Source organism: Salvelinus fontinalis, chromosome 28 (assembly GCF_029448725.1).
Source record: "Salvelinus fontinalis isolate EN_2023a chromosome 28, ASM2944872v1, whole genome shotgun sequence".
NCBI lineage: Eukaryota > Metazoa > Chordata > Actinopteri > Salmoniformes > Salmonidae > Salvelinus > Salvelinus fontinalis.
The window spans coordinates 30,767,703-30,775,477 of record NC_074692.1 but is presented as its reverse complement, the minus strand read 5'-3'; the positions used below and the strand labels follow the sequence as shown (position 1 = coordinate 30,775,477).

General features: G+C 41.8%; 1 protein-coding gene across 3 annotated transcripts in view; it reads right to left on the bottom strand.

Annotated features, from left to right (window-relative positions):
* Positions 1 to 6,124, bottom strand: part of LOC129826573 (tenascin-like) — a 78,671-nt gene extending 72,547 nt beyond the window's left edge. For all 3 annotated transcript variants that reach the window (XM_055887466.1, XM_055887467.1, XM_055887468.1), the window contains exon 1: positions 5,734 to 6,124. The gene's annotated coding sequence lies outside the window, so the exon portion shown is untranslated. The remainder of the gene's footprint in view (positions 1 to 5,733) is intronic.
* Between the last annotated feature and the right edge of the window lie 1,651 nt (positions 6,125 to 7,775).

The window sequence follows — 7,775 nt, the reverse complement described above, 5'->3', positions numbered from 1 at the left end:
AGTGTAATATGTTCCTTGTTAGAAAGAATGGGTTTATCTTCAGACATGCTAGAATTATGTCTCTACCCAGGGAGGGGAAAGACCTTGGGTTGGTTGCAACCACACACAGTGCCCCAACACACACACATCTCCATACTTAACCACACACAGTGCCCCAACACACACACATCTCCATACTTAACCACACACAGTGCCCCAACACACAGACATCTCCATACTTAACCACACACAGTGCCCCAACACACACACATCTCCATACTTAACCACACACAGTGCCCCAACACACACACATCTCCATACTTAACCACACACAGTGCCCCAACACACACACATCTCCATACTTAACCACACACAGTGCCCCAACACACACACATCTCCATACTTAACCACACACAGTGCCCCAACACACACACATCTCCATACTTAACCACACACAGTGCCCCAACACACACACATCTCCATACGTAACCACACACAGTGCCCCAACACACACACATCTCCATACTTAACCACACACAGTGCCCAAACATACACACACATCTCCATACTTAACCACACACAGTGCCCCAACACACACACACATCTCCATACTTAACCACACACAGTGCCCCAACATACACACACATCTCCATACTTAACCACACACAGTGCCCCAACACACACACACACATCTCCATACTTAACCACACACAGTGCCCCAACACACACATACATCTCCATACTTAACCACACACAGTGCCCCAACACACACATACATCTCCATACTTAACCACACACAGTGCCCCAAAACACACACACATCTCCATACTTAACCACACAAAGTGCCCCAACACACACACACATCTCCATACTTAGATCTGTGAGTGTTGAGGACTATACATGCACACACAGACACGCTGCCTGTAGCCCAGTGCTGAACAGCACATAGACTAGAGGCAGGAAGAGAGTCTGCAGAGCTGCCAGCTGGTACTATGTACCGACCGTACAATGAGAGAACCAGGAGAGAGAGTAGAGAGTAGAGAATAGAGAGAGTATAGATAATAGAGAGCAAAGAGAGAGTAGAGAGAATAGAGAGAGCAGTGTAGAAAGAGTAGAACGAGTAGAGTAGAGAATAGAGTAGAGTAGAGAATAGAAAAAAATAAAAGAACAGAGAGAATAGAGAGTCAAGAGAACAGAGGGAGTCGAAAGAACAGAGAGAGTAAAGAGAATATAGATAGTAGAGAGAACAGAGAGAGTCGAGAGAACAGAGCGATTAGAGAGATTAGATAGAGTAGAGATAGTAGAGAATAGAAAAAACAGAGAGAGTAGAGAGTAGAGAGAATAGGGAGAATAGGGAGAATAGAGAGAGTAGAGATAGTTGAGAGAGTAGAGACAGTAGGGAGAGGAGAGAGTAGAGAGAATAGGGAGAATAGAGAGAGTAGAGTTTGTTGAGAGAGTAGAGACAGTAGAGAGAGGAGAGAGTAGAGAGAATATAGAGAGTAGAGAAAGTAGAGAGAATAGAGAGAGCAGAGAGAGAAAAGGAGAGTAGAGAGATTATAGAGAAAGGAGAGAGTAGAGGGAACAGAGAGAGTAGGGAGAGTAGAGAGAGTACAGAGAATAGAGAGATTAGAGAGAGTACAGAGAACAGAAAATCGAGAGAACAGAGCAATTAGAGAGATTAGTGTAGAGAGGGTAGAGAGAGTAGAAAGAGTAGGGAGAGTAGAGATATTAGAGAAAGTAGAGAGAGTAGACAGTAGAGAATAGAAAGAACAGAGAGTAGAGAGCGCAGAGAGAATAGGGAGAGAGTAAAGAGTAGAGAGAGTAAAGAGAGTCGAGAGAGTTAAGAGATTAGAGACAGTAGAGAGTAGAGAGTAGTAAGAATAGAGATACTAAAGAGTAGAGAGTAGAGAGTAGACAGAGAAGTGAGAATAGAGATACTAGATAGTAGAGAGAACAGAGAGAGTAGAGAGAAAAGGGAGAGTATAGAGATTAGAGAGAAAGGAGAGATTAGAGGGGATAGATAGAATACAGAGAGTAGAGAGAGTACAGAGATAAGAGATAAGAGATAAGAGAGAAAAGAGAGAGTAGAGAGAACAGAGAGAGTCGAGAGAACAGAGAGATTAGAGAGATTAGAGTAGAGAGAGTACAGAGAGAAGAGAGTAGAGAGTAAATAAAATAGATAGAACAGAGAGAGTAGAGAGAGTAGAGAGTAGAAAGAATAGAGAACATATAGAGATAAGAGAAACAGAGAGAAAAGAAAGATAGGATAGAGAGAGTAGAGAGAGTCAAGAGAACAGAGGGAGTCAGGAGAACAAGAGAGAATAGAGATAGTAGAGAGATTAAAGTGATTAGAGAGATTAGAATGAATATAGAGAGCAGAGAGAGGAGAAAGAAAAGAGAGAGTAGAGAGAATATGGAGAGTATAGAGAGTAGAGTGAACAAAGAGTAGAGAGAGTATAGAATAGAGAGAGTCAAGAGAACAGAAGGAGTCGAGAGAACAGAGAGAGTAGAGAGAATATAGATAGTAGAGAGAATATAGCTAGTAGAGAGAACAAAGAGAGTAGAGATAATATAGATAGTAGACAGAACAGAGAGAGTAGAGAGAATATAGATAGTAGACAGAACAGAGAGAGTAGAGAGAATATAGATAGTAAAGAGAACAGAGAGAGTAGAGAGAATATAGATAGTAGAGAGAAAAGAGAGAGTAGACAGAATATAGATAGTAGAGAGAACAGAGAGAGTAGAGAGAGTAGAGAGTACAGAGAGAGTTGAGAGTACAGAGCAATTAGCGAGATTAGGGTAGAGAGAGTATAGAGAGTAGAGAGTAAAGAAAATAGATAGAACAGAGAGAGTAGAGAGAGTAGAGATAATATAGAGATAAGAGAGAACAGAGAGAGTAGAAAGAGTAGAGACAATAGGGAGAGTAGAGAGAATATAGAGAGTAGAGAGAACAGAGAGAGTCAAGAGAACAGAGAGAGTAGAGAGAATATAGATAGTAGAGACAACAGAGAGAGTAGAGAGAACAGAGAACAGAACAATTAGAGAGATTAGGGTTGAGAGAGTATATAGAGTAGAGAGTAGAGAAAATAGATAGAACAGAGAGAGTAGAGATTAGAGAGAGTGGAGATATTAGAGAGATCAGAGAGTAAAGAAAGAGTCAAGAGAACAGAAGGAGTCGAGAGAACAGAGAGAGTAGAGATAATATAGATAGTAGAGAGTACAGAGAGAGATTAGAGAGATTAGGGTTGAGAGAATATAGAGAGTAGAGAGTAGAGAAAATAGATAGAACAGAGAGAGTAGAGAGTAGAGAGAGTAGAGATAATAGAGAGATAAGGGAGAACAGAGAGAAAAGAAAGAGTAGAGACAATAGGGAGAGTAGAGAGAGTCAAGAGAACAGAGGGAGTCAAGAGAACAGAGGGAGTCAAGAGAACAGAGAGAGTAGAGAGAATATAGATAGTAGAGAGAACAGAGCTATTAGAGATATTAGATAGAGTAGAGAGAATAGAGATAGTAGAGAATAGAAAAAACAGAGAGAGTAGAGAGCAGAGAGAGTAGAGAGAATAGAGAGAATAGGGAGATTAGAGAGAGTGGTGATAGTTGAGAGAGTAGAAACAGTAGAGAGAGGAGAGAGTAGAGAGAATAGAGAGAGTAGAGAAAGTAGAGAGAATAGAAATAGAGAGAGTAGAGAGAACAGAGAATCGAGAGAACAGAGTAGAGCCAGTAGAGAGTAGAGATAATAGAGAGAAGAGAGAAGAGAGAGAAAACAAAGAGTAGAGAGAAAAGAGAGAGTAGAGAGAATAGAGATAGTAGAGAGAATAGAGAGAGTAGGGAGAGTAAGGAGAATAGAGATATTAGAGAAAGTAGAGAGAGTAGAGAGTAGAGAATAGAAATAACAGAGAGTAGAGAGAGCAGAGAGAATAGGGAGAGTAGAGAGAGTAGAGAGAACAGAGAGAATAGGGAGAGTAGAGAGAGTAGAATGAATGAGAGAGTAGAGAGAGAGTAGAGACAGTAGAGAGTAGAGAGGAGAGAGTAGAGAGAGTAGAGAGAGTAGAGAGTAGAGACAATAGAGAGTAGAGAGTGGATACAGTAGAGAGTAGAGAGTGGAGAGTAGAGAACAGACAGTAGAGAGTAGAGACAATAGAGAGTAGAGAGTAGAGAGAGTAGAGAAAGTAGAGACAGTAGAGAGTAGAGAGTAGAGAGAGGAGAGACAATAGAGAGTAGAGAGTAGAGAGAGTAGAGAGAGTAGAGACAGTAGAAAGTAGAGAGAGGAGAGACAACAGAGAGTAGAGAGTGGGTACAGTAGAGAGTAGAGAGTGGAGAGTAGAGACAACAGAGAGTAGAGAGTAGAGACAATATAGAGTAGAGTGAGGAGAGAGTAGAGAGAATAGTGAGAATAGAGAGGATTGGTGAGAATAGAGAGAGTAGAGAGAGATACTAGAGAGTAGAGAGAGTAGAGAGAGTAGAGATAGAGAGAGATGAGAGAGAGTAGAGAGGGTAGAGAGAACAGAGAGAGTAGAGAGAAGGGGGAGAATTGAGAAATTAGAGAGAAAGGAGAGATTAGAGAGTGGAGAGAGTAGAGATAATAGAGAGTGTAGAGAGAAAGGGGAGAGTAGATAGGGTAGAGAGAAAGGAGAGAATAGAGAGAGTAGAGAGAACAGAGAACAGAGAGAATAGAGAGTATAGAGTAAAGAGAGTAGAGAGATCAGAGAGTAGCGAGAGTAGAGAGAGTAGAGCTGCTAGAGAGTAGAGATAACAGAGAGAGTAGAGAGAACAAAGAGTAGAGAGAGTAGAGATACTAGAGAGTAGAGAGAATAGAAAGAGAGAACAGAGAGAGTAGAGATAATACAGAGAGTATAGAGTAGAGAGAGAAGAGAGAGAAGAGATACTGGAGAGAGAGATAATAGAAAGAGAGAGTAGAGAGAGTAGAGAGAACAAATAGTAGAGAGAGTAGAGAGAGTAGAGAGAATAGAGAGCAACTGTATTGCACAGCAGCTGTCTGTCTCTCGAGCTACAGAAGCTCAATGTCTGCTGGCACACATACAGTAGATCTACAGACTCATATCTGGCAAGCTGCGGGAGGCAACACACACAGAACAACCCTACTATCCCGAACCCCAGCTGACTGCAACTCAACACCTCCACAGGCAGAATTATTCAGTAGATGATCAACATCTTGGATCACTGAATGTCATTTTCCCCTCTGTTCAGGTAAGACCCAGCTATCCTCACCCCGAGGCTCAAGCGAGAGAGAGAGAGAGCAGGCTGGTGGATGAGATTAGGTAAGAAGTAAACAGTAGAAACATGCAAACATGTGGTAAACTCATAAACTCTAAAGGCACCTTTGAGCATGTACAGTAAAGGAATAATGATGGAACAAACTAAGCCAGCTTCAGAAGTCTTCGCTTGTTAAAAAGTATAAAAGGCAAACAATAAAAGACTCCACTGTGATAAATGAAATATATCTCATTATAATCCACAGTTTACCGTTCTGACATGTTTTGCTTTGTATTTATTTGGTTGCAATAAATACATCATTTCCCATCAAGACTTATTTTAAGAGAAACCAAAAACATTAAATTGATTGTATTTCCCAATGTGTTATTTCTGTAATATTAATTAAAATCCATACTAAAGTAAGTCACACTAACAAAAATCTTAAATGATCTGATCACACAAAATCTAGACATGAGCTTTAATTCTAATTCAAACAGAACATCATCAAGTACTACACAGCTAAACACAGGAGCAGCTTACCTTCCACTGAATTCACAGAATCTCTCCACCGGAGCTAAATCAACGTAATAGAACAAAAAGAAAGTATGTGAGAACTTGGCTCAAAGAAACCAAAGCCTCAAACAAATATTCTTATGGGTCTGTGACTTTGCCTTCTAAAGCAATGTCAGTTTAGTCATTTTCCTCTCCTTCTCTCAATCAGTCTATTCCATCTACCTAGAGACCCAGCCTGCTGCTGATGTAGTCAGTGAGAGGAGAGAGAGAAAGAGAGAGAGAGAAAGAGAGAAGCCAGGAGAGCTGGGGACTGAGTGAAAGAGAGAGGGAGGGAGAATTCCCTTTCTCTTAAATAGTAGACTATGCGTTCAGACCCCACTCCCACCTAGCGCTCTTGAATACCCCCCCTATGAATGGAAGCTGAGGAGTTGAAACGGGATGCCTCAAGGCTGGAGAGAGGGGGAGAGAAATAGAGAGAGAGGGGGGGGGGACTGAGGGTTTGGGGGGAGGGTGGACCATTAGCCACAAAGTGGAGCAGCCAATGGAAGAGGAATAAATTAGTGAATTCAGGGCTGCATTAACATATCATTTTAGACTAGAATATAAACAGGAAAAGTAGCTAGAGTGACTGCCTCTGCTTTTTGATGAGGATGATAATGGTGGCGATGATGGTGATAATGCTGGTGGTGATGATGATAATGGTGGCGATGTTGATGATAATGCTGGCTGCGATGATGATAATGTGGGTGACGATGATGGCAATGTTGGTGACGATGATGATGATGATGATGATGATGATGATGGTGATAATGCCGATGGCGGTGATGATAATGTTGGTGACAATAATGATAATGCTGGTGGCTATGGTGATGATTGTGGTTATGATGGTGATCATGTGGGTGGCGATGGTGATAATGCTGCTGGAGATGGTGATAATGTTGGTGATGATGGTGATAATGCGGTGGCCAATGGTGATAATGCTGGTGGTGGTGATGATGATAATGCTGGTGGGGATAATGATGAGGATCAGTTTTCTAAGTTATTTGTTATGAAGCAATAAGGACGAGGGTGTGTGGTATGGACAATATACCACGGCTAAGGGCTGTTCTTAAAAGCACAACGCAATTGAGTGCCTGGATACAACCCGTAGACGTGGTATATTGGCTATACTGTATTCCAAACAATCAAGGTGCTTTATTGCTATTATAAACTGGTTACCAACGGAATTAGAACAGTAAAAAGGTACTATTTGTCATAACCGTGGTATTAGGTTGGATATACCACGGCTTTCAGCCAATCAGGGGATTGAACAACCCGGTTTATAATATCGGCAATACCATCCTCAAATCCACCAAAATAATGAAACTTCTGAAACCTGATGCATAACATTGAACAGAACCAAGCTAGCCTGCTCTCCATACAGCACTCTACAGACCACACAGCCCTTGATGAATGTGTGTTTAAATACAGCTGCATCGCTATTTCCTTCATATTGCACTTCTTTTGACCAGGACACATAGAGCTCCTGTCAAAAGTAGTTGACTTAATAGGGAATAGTGTGCCATTTGAGACAAAGCCCAGTACCTACCTCCGTCCCTCTGCTCTGTACCCATGTCTGGAGTGAACCAACCTGACATCCTTATTTAGAGTCTACAGCTATCATGACACAAGGCGAGACCCAGATACAGACACAGGAGGCAGATGGTTGGAGTCTTACAATGTTTATTAATCCAAAGGGAATAGGCAAGAGAATGGTCGTGGACAGGCAAAAAGGTCAAAACCAGATCAGAGTCAGGAGGTACAGAGTGGCAGACAGGCTTGTGGTCAAGGCAGGCAGAATGGTCAGGCAGGCGGGTACAAAGTCCAGAAACAGGCAAGGGTCAAAACAAGGAGGACTAGAAAAAGGAGAATGCAAAAAGGAGTACAGTAAAAAATAAACACGCTGGTTGACTTGACTGAACATACAAGACGAACTGGCACAAGAGACAGGAAACACAGGGATAAATACACTGGCCCAGAGAGACAGGAAACACAGGGATAAATACACTGGCCCAGAGAGACAGGAAACA